This window comes from Ochlerotatus camptorhynchus, unplaced genomic scaffold (assembly GCF_037179485.1).
Source record: "Ochlerotatus camptorhynchus isolate MF236.1 unplaced genomic scaffold, CSIRO-AGI_Acam_v1.1 ptg000012l, whole genome shotgun sequence".
Taxonomy (NCBI): domain Eukaryota; kingdom Metazoa; phylum Arthropoda; class Insecta; order Diptera; family Culicidae; genus Ochlerotatus; species Ochlerotatus camptorhynchus.
In genome coordinates this window covers 50,621-63,573 of record NW_027040504.1, presented here as the reverse complement: position 1 = coordinate 63,573, position 12,953 = coordinate 50,621, and positions in this window count along the sequence as shown.

Genomic DNA, 12,953 nt, shown 5'->3' with positions numbered 1-12,953 from the left:
TAATATGCGCTAAGTAATAAGCTTGAAATGAGAATAAGAAGAAGAAGAATCACTGAGCCATTTAGGCGATATGTCAAGACGGAACAAGTCTTGATTATTGGCATTGTAGAAATATGATGAACTGGGTCTTCGCCGCGTTGATACGGATCTTTCAGTTGTTGAAATATTCAGACAGGACATCCAAGCCTCTCTGAAGTTTGGCAGTAATAAAGTTCCGATGACCCTTCCCTTGTAGATGACGAATGAACCATCTGCAAACAGAGACAACGTTCCACCATCTGGGAAAGCCGGAATGTCAAAGGTAAACAAGTTGAAGAGGATAGGCCTAAGGATACTTCCTTGACGAACGCCCGCGACAATGTTGAAGGCATCAGAGAGAGAGAGACTTGGAATGTCCTGCCTGAGGGTTAATTCATCATCATGCCATACATTGTCGATCGCTTTTTCAAGCGGCTAACAATGCTGGGGCCAGGCTTGGGAATTGTCAACCTCATGACGATAAACTATGTAACAACGACAACAACAACAAAAAGTCAACACTCATCTGACAAGCACGATGCAACAAACTTCTGCTTGAAAGACTGATCTACTGGGCTGTCTCTCGACGAAACATTTTCTATTCTTGTCTTTATCTCATTTGGTCACGAAACATATGTTGCGAAACGACTTAGTTGTTTCACGTACGTTGGACGACAAGATTGACTGTCGACATGGTTATTGACGAAAAAAGTCTGTCATGTCATTCTTCCATTCTGTCGCGACAAAACTGCCACTGGTCGTTTTCTAGTAAATGCATGTCGCTTTACATACGAGACATAACAAGATTGAAATAACTGGAATTGTGCTCATGTTGTGAATTGGTATTTCTGGATAAAGGATGACGTAGAGAGACCGAAAATCAATGTCCAGCGCCTTCTTGAAATCAAATATGGCGGCTTCCGGTTTCAGAAAAAGTGGGAAATACTGCCAAATATCCTTCAATATGTATATTTTAGGAATCGTGATGACGTCAAGAGACCGAAAATCGATGTCCAGCGCCATCTTGAAATTTATTTATTTATTTTTTTATTTATTCATCTGACTTTTTGTCGTCTTAATGTCAAAGATGGCGGCTGCCGATTTCAGAAAAAAAGTGGGAAATACTACCGAATACCCTTCAGTGTGGGAATTTCCGGAATTTAGATGACGTCTTAAGCCCGAACATCGATTTTCGACACCATTTTTAAATCCAAGACGGTGGCTTCCGTTATCAGAAAAAGTGGGAAATACTGCAAAAACCCTTCAATATGTATATTTTCGGAATCGGGATGACCTCTATAGACCGAAAATCGATGTCCAGCGCCATCTTGAAAACAAAGATGGCGGCTGCCGATATTATAAAAAGCGGGAAAAACTGCCAAATACCCGACAATATGGGTATTTCCGGAATCGGGATGACATCTAAAACCCGTAAATCGATTTCTTACGCCATTTTGAAATCAAAGATGGCGGCTTCCGGTTTCCGAAAAAGAGTGAAATACTGCAAATACCCTTCAATATGAATACTTTCGGAATCGGGATGACGTCTAAAGACTGAAAATTGATGTCCAGCGCCATCTTGAAATCAAAGATGGTGGCTGCCGATATAAGAAAAAATGGGAAATACTGCCAAATACCCTTCAATATGGATATTTTCGAAATCGGGATGACGTCGATTGCCCAGCGCCATCTTGAAATCAAAGATGGCGGCTACCGATTGCAGAACAAGTGGGAAATACTGCCAAATTCCCTTCAATATGGGTATTTCCGGAATCAGGATGGCGTCTAGAGACCAAAAATCGATGTCCGACGCCATTTTTTAATCCAACTGAAACTGCCATATACCCTACAATATGGGTATTTAAGGAACGGGTTCGACGTGTACATCCCGAAAATATATGTCTGGCATTATTTTGTAATCCAAGATGGCGGCTCTCAGATTCAGAAAAACTATCCAATTTGGATATTTTCGGAACAAGTACTACGCGTACATCCCGAAAGTAGAGGTCTGACGCCATTTTTGAATCCAATATGGTGGCCATTGACTAAAAAAACTAACAAATACCCTATTTAATGGCAGCCAGTGACTTCAGAAAAACTGTCAAATACCCTATAATATGGATATTTGCGGAACTGGGTCGTCGTGTACATCCTGAAAATTGATGTCTGACGCTATTTTGAAATCTAAGATGGCGGCTGTTGTTTTCAGAAAAGCTGTCAAATTCTGGACGCGTGTAGATGCCGAAAATCTATCTCCGATACTATTTTTGAAATCCAAGAAGGCGGCTATCAGATTCGAATAATCTGCCAAATACCCTACAATATGGGTATTTTCGGAACAAGTACTACAATTCCGGAGTGATTTGAGATTTGGGCGTAATTGCTTTTGTAAACATACACGTCAATTACTGATTTATCTTGAATAAAATCTCAATCTCACAAACAAACTTTACCAAATGATAGAGAACAAGCATGGGAAAATTCATTCACTCGCGCGACCACCACAGAATCAAAATAGCCATCCTCGCCTACAAACAGATTGCCGAACGAGTGTAAATTTTTCCTACCAAGTGACTCTGCAGCTCGACTCAGAACTGACAGCAGTAGAAGGAAAGAGGGATAAACTGAAAGGCAGCCGAACAATTTTCTCTAGCGAGGGAGAACCAGATTGAATGCGTAAGATTCGAATGCTAACGATTTAAATAGCCGAGTCAGATAGTTTTTGGCTCACTGATTTAAATCAGTGGAATTGGCCACAGCAGTTTTAAGTTATTTGCGTGACGCTTATGTTTATGTGTTACAGTATAACAGTTTTCTCGATATTAATAGCGAGTTAAATGTGTCAATGTATGTTTAAAGCTAGAAAATAAAAGGTGATTCTTTCTGCAAAATTCTCATTCAGTTCACTCAGCAGAATGCAATCGTAAAAGGCTCAGCATGGAAAAAATAATAAGAGAAGAATCATCCACACTACTACACTCAGAATCATTCATGTTACGCTCAGCTGTCTGTTTTGCTCAATTCTGTATTCATTGATGAAAATAGAAGCAATGCGGCTCGCACAAGCTGCTGTTCGTTTCTAATGTTTTATGGAATTTTATGTTTTAATCAGTTTTATGAAATTAAAGTTTTATGAAATCATTCCTCTACCTCATAGCGTTACTACTTTTCGAGATTGAGCTTTATTCGCTTTATTCGCGAGAAATCGGTGATTGACGTGTTTGTTTACAAATGCAGTTACGCCCAAATCTCAAATCGCTCCGAAATTTATGTCTGACGCCATTTTGTAATGCAAGATGGTGGCCATTGACTTCAGAAAAATTGTCAAATACCCAATAATAAGGATTTTTTAAAACGACATGTAGATGCCGAATATCAATGTCCGACACTATTTTGAAATCCAAGATGGAGGCTTCCGGTTTCAGAAAAAGATATAAATACTGTCAAATACCCTTCAATATGAGTATTTTTGGAAAAGGAATGACATCTAGAAATAGAAAATGAGTGTCATGAAATCCAAAATGGCAGCTACAGGATACACAAAAAGTAGGAAATACAGTGGTGACCCGATTTTGTCAGCCCCCGATTTTGTCTACCCCCGATTTTGTCTACCCCCGATTTTGTCAGCTTTTTAACCCGATTTTGTCAGCCTATATGATTCAATTAGTTTTGGTTGAGGTGGACTGTTTTGTACAGTCGTATTCGTATTTTATTGATTGTTTAGCTCAATAATGACATTTTTCGAGAATTAAATGTGCAGTGGTGGCAAAATCAAAGCAGGGGAAGGGGGGTTGAGGGGCTAGTTGAAAATTATGTACGTTATGCATGTGTTTTTTTTTTTCTTTTTTTTATAGTAAGGTTTAGGAAAGCTTCAAGAAGCCTAGCCTGTAGTGAAGTTGGCACGGTGTGGTATCCACTAGTTGCCTAGTACAGCTCCACTAAAACCCATTCCTTACTCTCTCCTCTGCCTGGATCCCCCCGGGACCACTGTAAAGCGACTACTTCAAGGGGTGGCTGTGCTCATGCACTTGTCGTACTCTCAGCGCTAGCTGGCGTTGCTAGATTGCTGCTCTTCGCTCCATTTAGGCTGCAGCTCCGACATAATCTGCGTGACTGCCCTGTTGACGGCATTCCAAGTGTCCTCCTCTCGACCAAGGTTGCAAAGACTCATTTCAGCTAAAACAATGTTTTTCTAAATTATGAAATAATTAGATGCCATGATCAAATTTTGAATTGGTAGGATACAAGAAAAGGTTGCAAAGAATGTGTTTGACATATTAAACCTGTTTATTTCACTTCATGAGAGTCACAGTCAGCGATTTTTCACAAACTCACTCACTCACTCACTCACTCACTCAGCGATCAGCAAATCGCTGATTGTGACTCATAGAAAGCAAAATTTACAGGTTTTATGTTTCCAACGCATACTTTGTAACCTCTTCTTGTAAGTTACAAGTAAAACAAGCCATCATACCATCTTTTGGCTTTATTATTCCGAAAAACATTATTTTAGCTGAAATGAGTCTTTGCAACCTTGCTCTCGACACATTTTAACGACGAAATTCTCCACGTTAAGGACGGGCATCTCCGTTCGCACTGCCTCGAACCTTGGACAGTCGAAGACCACATGCTCCGGCGTTTCATCGACGTTGCCACACTCCGGACAGAAGTGACGCTGCGTGTCCGAACCGATGCAGGTATTCCCTGAAGCAGCCGTGGCCAGACAGGAACTGCGTTAGGTGGAAATTGACTTCTCCGTGTTTTCTGTTCACCCAGGTCGAAAGAATCGGTATTAGTCTTTGTGTCCATCTACCGTTCTCCGTCGTGTTCCACTCCTGTTGCCACTTAGCCAATGACTCCACTCTCACAACTTTCCGTACTCTTCCGGCTTCTCTCCGCCTGTAGCACTCGCTGTCCTCCGCCAGGGTGATGCCGATTGGGATCATACCGGCGATAACGCATACTGCTTTCGACGAGATGGTTCTGTACGCACTCACGACTCGCATGGCCATGAGCCGGAACGTACTTCTCAGTTTCCTTTGGTTCTGCTTCGTTTCCAGCGCTGGAACCCAGGCTGGACCTCCATATCTCAGTATCGATGATGACACGCTGGCCAGAAGACGCCTCTTGCTACTGCTGGGACCAGCGTTGTTTGGCATGATTCTAGCTATCGCGTTGATGGCCTTCGAAGCCTTCTCACAGGCATATTCGACGTGGCTGTTGAAGTTTAGCCGGTCATCGATCATCACTCTTAGGTATTTTAACACACGCTTCGAGGCTATGGTGTGCTCCCCGACGGTGATTTCTGCCCGCTGTACCGCTTTACAGTTACTGACCAATAACACTTCCGTTTTGTGGTGGGCTATTTGCAGCTTCGCTCCTTTCATCCAGTTACCAATCATGTCGATTGCCTCGGTTGACAACACTTCCACCTCATCCAGCGTCTCGCCTGTTACCGTCAAGACGACGTCGTCCGCAAAGCCAACGATCTCAACTTCTTTGGGCAGTTTCAGCGTTAGCACGCCGTTGTACATCCCATTCCAGAGCGTTGGACCAAGGATGGAGCCTTGTGGAACTCCCACTGTGATCCTAATCGATCTCAGTCCCGTGTCTGTCTCGTAGACCAGAACCCGGTTCTGGAAATAACTCCTCAGGATCCTGCACAGGTAGTCAGGGACCCTCATTCTATGCAGTGCTTCGGCGATGGCCTCCCAGCTGGCGCTGTTGAACGCATTCTTGACGTCGATCGTTATAATGGCGCAATATCGATCTCCTCTCCGCTTCTGTTTAGACGCCTTCTCAGCTCTCTCGACCACTGTCCGAATTGCATCCACCGTCGATCTCCCTTTCCGGAATCCGAACTGCCTCTCCGACAATCCGTGCTCACTCTCCGTGTATTTCGTCAGCCTGTTTAGGATGATCCTCTCCAAGAGTTTTCCGAGTGTACCCAGCAGGCATATAGGCCTGTACGATGCTGGATCCCCCGGCGGTTTTTTTCTGGTTTCGGCAGCAACACTAGCTTCTGTATCTTCCACCTGTCAGGGAAGTGACCCTCGTTCAGGCATTTCTGCAGCACCATCCTGAACATGTCCGGGGATGACTGGATCGCCGCTTTCAACGCTACTTTGGGGATTCCATCTGGACCGGGAGCTTTCTTCACCTTCAATCCTTTCGCCACTGCTACGAGTTCCTCGTTGGTGACTTCGACGTTATCTCCCGCTCCTTCTCCGTACGGTGTAGGTGGCCAGGTTGTTGGGTCGTGCTTTGGGAAAAGTCCTTCCACGATGACTTTCAGCTTCTCTGGGCACATTTCAGCGGGCATCGTTGGACCTCTGATCTTCGCCATCACGACTCGGTATGCGTCGCCCCAGGGGTTGGCATCAGCGTCTCGACACAGTTCGACTTGCTCTGCTTAATCTCTCGTTTAAGTGCGGCCCAGGCCGCTCGAAACACTTCTCTTCGTTCCTCTCTGTCTGCTTCCGTTCTTGCTCTCTGAACACGTCTTCTGGCTCTGAGACAACTAGCGCGGAGAGTGCTAAGTGCCATGTTCCACCAGTAGACTGGACGCCGTCTGTTATTTGGCTCCAGTTTCCTCGGCATGGTCGTGTCACATGCTCTCACTAACATTTCTGTCAGCTCGTCCGCATTTAGATCTGCCGGACTCCTGTCCACACGAAGTGCCTCAACGAACAGATCCTTGTCGAAAGCCTTCGTCTTCCACTTTCGGTCACAAGTTCTAGTAGAGCCTATGGCAGAAAATGCAGAGCAAAAGAGAATAGTGCGACAGTGGAGAGCAGAACCATTTATTTTGTGAACAATTCCTCGAATTTCGTGGATCGAAATGTTGGTAGCGTAGTTTGGGACGATTTTCGCCCATGAGATGAAATGGTCAATTGATTATTTAACCATATTCAATAGCTTTATGAAAAAAAATTTGTGTGTTGTGTGTGTGTGTGTGTGTGTGTGTGTGTGTGTGTGTGTGTGTGTGTGTGTGTGTGTGTGTGTGTGTGTGTGTGTGTGTGTGTGTGTGTGTGTGTGTGTGTGTGTGTGTGTGTGTGTGTGTGTGTGTGTGTGTGTGTGTGTGTGTGTGTGTGTGTGTGTGTGTGTGTGTGTGTGTGTGTGTGTGTGTGTGTGTGTGTGTGCGTGTGTGTGTGTGTCAAAATCTCTACAAATTTCATTCAGAGAATTTTAATATGGGGTCCATGGGACATATGCAAGTCTTTATTATGCACTATGTATTATTATTGTTGTCCTTACTGAAAATGCTTAGCAACATATGCATTGAGTGGCCATTCAATTATTACCTAAGTTCATTTAGCCACTCCCCCCCCCCCCTCCACACCATCAATGTAAGAATGTCTTTCCTTATACGACACTTACGAAAAGTTTGAAATTCCAGCTCCCCCCGCCCCCCTAAATGGGCTCGTATATATTGAATGATTCCTAAAACATAAATCTTGCATTATCAAACAGCATTTAAAGATATTATGTTAAAAAAATTAAGCGAAAAAAAATGTCCCGATTTTGTCAGTGTCCCGTTTTTGTCAGCCCTAAATTCATCAGGGGGCTTACAAAAACGGGGCATTACTGTACTGTCAAATACCCATGAATGTGGGTATTTTGGGATTCGCGGTGATAACTACAGACTAGCAATTACTGTCCGCTGCCGTATTGAATTCCAAGATGGCAGCTTCTGGTTACAGATAAACTAGGGAATAAATGGGGAAATATGGGGATATATATGCAGAGGGTTAAAAATCACGCAATCCGATGCAATTTTGAAATCTATGTTGGCAGTCCTGTTTAAAAAAAATCAAATACCCTACAATAGACGGAAAATTGATGGCTGACGCCATTTAGGCATTCCAATTTTCGGCATCTGTACGTCGTCTTTGTTCCGAAAATTTCCATATTGTAAAGTATTTTACAGATTTTTCCACTTTTTCTGAAATCGGCAGCCACCATGCTTGATTTCAAGATGGCGCTGGGCAACAATTTCGGTCCCTAGACGTCATCCTTATTCCGAAAATATTTGGCAGTATTTCCCACTTTTTCTGAAATCGACAGACAGCATCGTTTCAAGATGGCACTGGATATCGATTTTCGGTCTCTAGGCGTCAGCCCATTTTTCAAAGGGATGTATCAGCTTTTGTAAAAAATGCATTTGATCGTCGATTTAGCGTAACTGGTAGCTCGCCTACGTATGCTAATACTACCATCAGATAGGGGAAATTTTCCCCTACCTGCTAGTGGTGTTAGTAAGCGTGTGCGAACTACCAGTTACGCCGATTTGACGATAAAATGCATTGTTTACAAAAGCTGATACGTCCCTTTGAAAAAGAAATCCAGAAATATCCATATTGAGGGTATTTGGCAGTATTTCCCACTTTTTTTCTGAAATCGTAACCGATTCCGGAAATACCAATATTGAAGGGAATTAACATTGTTTCCGGCCTTTTTGAAATCTGACCTCCGAGAATGGATGGTTTCTTGTCGTGATGCTCCTTTTTAAATGACCTATAGTACTTTGTCTCAGGGAACAGTATGAGTGAAATATGACTAGAATAGATAGTCGTGACTGGATGAATTCTTGATTTTTTCGTGGTGATCTTGTCGTGCGACAAGAAATTGATGTTTGACGAGAATTTTCCAGGATGACCATTTTTTAATGTATCTTGTCATGCGTCAATGACAAACGCGACAATTCCCATATCTGGCTGGGGCAGAAGTTTTAGATACAGACTTGTTCCGCCTGAGAATATTGCTAACTCCAATCAGTTGGTAAGTAGTCGACCGACCTTATCGAAAAACAAACTGCTCGTCGAGTACGATAATATTCTCGTCAGTAGGTGTTAGAAGACGGCAAAATGTTTTTTTCAAAAAGCTTTGCTAACCCTAAAATAAGGTTTTTTTTTTTTTTTTTTTTGTATTCACTTTAACGCTCTTGGGGAACGAGGGGAAGTATCCAAGCCTAAGGCACTGATTGAAAATCAGTGCCAGGTAATCATAGAATCTAGAACTCATATGTTTGAGCTCTAGATTCAAGATGTTATCGAAACCTGGGGCCTTCATGTTTTTGGAAGATCTGATATAGGCCAAGAGTAAGTTGCTGGAATTTCTAGCAACTTCTAAGAAGTTGCTGGAAATCCAATGGAGGTTGGCGGAATTTTCAGAAATAGCAGCCTCAAGTGGACTAATCATGTTTTGTCCGAGATTATGGGTGCTGACGAAGCCAATTTCAACGTTTTTGCGATTTTTGAACCTGACCACGACGGATTTTCCAAGTGGGTGTCCAACATTAATTTTCGGTTCGCGGCTTCCTGCTTAATGGAACTTCTTTCAAACAAAATAAATCGTGACGAACCTCTCAGCATTGAAAGAGGAAATATTTCAAAACAAACTACTGTCAAAACATTCCAGATCCAATTGTTAGGACCACTGCAGGGAAATAAACACTGCGTCCAGATATTATATGACTTGAGCTTTAGGCATGAAACCTTGCATGTAACACTTGCATATGATTGACACACTGGACTGCCCAATTAGGGTTTCTGCGGGTAGTTATTCATTTTTAAAGGTTAACCGATATTTCTACAACCATTTTCAAGGATTCTGATCTAGAGGAAAACGGGTCAGGAAAATGCATCCTTGGTGCAAGTTTTTTTTAATTTTAAAAATTGAAATACTTACTCCTTTTCAAGCGGTAGGTCACTCCCCACACCAATCTTGGTCATCTTTTTTGTAAGTGTGCCGTAAGTGTTCCGCAGGTGTGCCGGTCATAGAGCAAGCTGTGATTGTTTGTAAAATAACCATCCCAGCAACCCGGTATTTCTGACACCTTGAATGTTTTGGTTTGAAATCGCAAGGATTAATCGGAATGAGGATAACACGGAAAGTGGCGGGTGTGCAAAACTTTGGTGTTTTGTGTGCATTGGATAATAAAAGTCCTAGCCTTTAATGATGTTAAAAGCAACGGTCTATCAGCGGCCGGTAAGAGTTGGAACCGGTGGGAAATATTGTAAGAGACCGTCTATAAAGGATGATAAATCTAGATAGAGCTGGAATTAGGACCTAACAGCTTTTGTAAACAATGACTTCAAGAGCAAATTTTCATTATGTCGTAAGTAACATTCGCACCGATCCGAGAAAAATAAAGTTTTGTTTTGATGACCGAAAAGTTATTCCTATTTCCAATTAAACACATTTAATCTTATAGTGATAGCAATGTTTAACATATTTAGCCGGGTTTTAATCATACAAAGGCAAATCGCTAGCTTTCATGCTAAGAAATACTGGTTTTTGAGTCAAAAGTTATTATACGTCATTCAAAGTGTTTTTTATGTTACTTCATACGCGAAGTTAACGATTTTCAGAGTTGGTTGGAAATGCTAACATGAAGCTTTAGTGTGATGATTTATTAGCTAGAGAATGATCTTTAGAAGAGGGTAGGTGGATAGTTCCGTTAGAGTACGGCAGTATGAAAATTGAATAGAAGTTGAAAATGAGCGAAGGGCCATTAATGCGACAGTTTTTCAAGATAGACGCACATTTTTTGCCTAACATCGTACGGGTTAGGCAAAAATGTGCGTCTATCTTGAAAAACTGTCGCATTAATGGCCCTTCGTTCATTTTCAACTTCTATTCAATTTTCATACTGCCGTACTCTAACGGAACTATCCACCTACCCTCTTCTAAAGATCATTCTCTAGCTAATAAATCATCACACTAAAGCTTCATGTTAGCATTTCCAACCAACTCTATTATACGTCGTTTGGTGGCTCCTATTGTTACTTAAGTCAATGTGTATATACCAGGATATTCGGGAGAATTATCAATTACGTCTCCTTACGTGCAGCCCATTCATCATTTTAGGACCACCGAAATCATCTTAGCAACACACAGTTCGATTTATTCACTTTAATAATGAGAAAGCGAAACGACGAAAGTACACTTTTCACGGGTTTCTCAGTGCTGTTACTTAAGCAAACGGCATCTCCATAGAAATCGGGTGACTTAAGTAACATCGAAAACTATTTTGATCGGAAGGTGATTACGTCAAAAAGCAATTCGACTGGTAAAATAATTTAAAAATGGGATGTGATCCTATATTCGGACAGTATATAGTGTAATAGCAGGAGCATCGATTGACACTGATAGCTCGACTTTGTTTACCTTTGCTACATTCGACGTAATGAAAATTTGCTCTTGACTTCAACTTGATGATTTCTAGAAATTCAAGACTCGCCCACTCAAACCAACATCCTCATCGGGTAGGGAAAGATTTCCCCTATCCGATGGTTAAATTGGTCGGCGTAGCCCAAGCAACATTGCAAGTTTTATCAAGGTTTTATAGCATTCTACAAATCTAAATCATGATCTACAGAACCTTCATCAAACCAGAAATGTTACTTGGGAGACGTGCCTTGAATTCCTAGAAATCATCGATAGAAGTCATTGTTTACAAAAGCTGTTACGCTTTAATTCCAGCTCTATACAGAAATAGACTTCTGTAGTTTGTTTTGTGTGAGTTGCAGCTTTATTTGAAATAAGGGTACTAATGGAGTCTGATTAACTGCCTCTTTCTATTGAGCACACTCTAGAACCTACATTTCTTATTTAGATCTATAAGTGAACTGCTGGTCTGAATTCCTCTGGTATATTCCATTAGAGGATGTTTTTGAATAAACAGTCAAACAGAACGTAATGTTGTGAACAGCTTCAATGACAGTTGTACAGCGGTGCTTTCATTTTATTTACAGCAATCCAATGCCAACGAGATTGTACCGAATGTGTGCCGAAGATATGCTGAAGGTGAGCCAATGAAGGATGTGCTCAAGTTATGCCAAATCTAATTTCGGCACAATGTGCTGAGTGACTTAAGGCCCAAGCGCAATGAGAGCGGAAGCGGAACGGCAGCGGCAGCGGAAAAGCCCGATCTGAGTAAGCGTACTTGTTGGATTGAAAGCTAGTTAGAACCAAATCGACTTAGAGATCTTGATGTCATTGGGGACAACTGTCAAACTTTCCGTTTCCGGTCCGCTTCCGCCCACATTGCGTTTGGGCCTTTACCCCTTGACTCCTTTCAATGAATACACACTTCATCATAAATTTATTTATTTTTCATCGAACCGATTGAACAAACAACAACAAACACGTCACTAGCAACCGACCATAGAACTATCGTTACTACGAAGGAAATGAAGATTTTAATTACCTGAAAATACGAGAAATTTAAAAATATTTAATAAAATATTGGATCTAAAGTTTCGAGTGCAGTGTTCTTTAATTGGCTTAAGTCAGTAATTTTTCTAACTATTCACCGATTTTTAAACTTTTACCGAACAGTTCAGTAGTTTAAAAAAAAATCCGAACAGCCTGGATTAGTGTGTACTGATGGTCAGTAAAAAATAGCAATAGTTGCTCAAACCCATCGTGTTTCTAGTACTGGGATCCGCTGTCATCCCGTTCATTGATTCCTCACAAAAAAATAATAACCAAGCTACCCGCCGTTTTCCCACTTAATTTCGCTAAAAAGTCATAATTTACGACAATCGCGCATTGAAAGCGAGTGTAAGTAACTCATTATTTTTTATGCATTCCATAAAATTTTACGATCAAGATCCACGAGAGAGGAGTTGTGGAAGCAGCAGCCGCTCAGTCAGTCCGTGACGTCCATCAGGCACTCATTTTTGCCCCGCTGCTGCCGACGACTTTCTTCCTACTGACTGGGGCCATTTTTTCCCATTCATCCATTGAGCCCTTTTGCCGAAGCTGCTGCTGGCCGGTCGGAGTAGCGGGGGGGGGGGGGCTCTCCTCTCACTCACTTGTCTTCGACTGGGAAGATAAACATGATTTGTGTCCCGTTTGGCTCCTATCGGGGGCCCCTCCATTTGGCGCGTCGAGTTTGATGCCTCGCTATCACTCTCTCGTCGCGC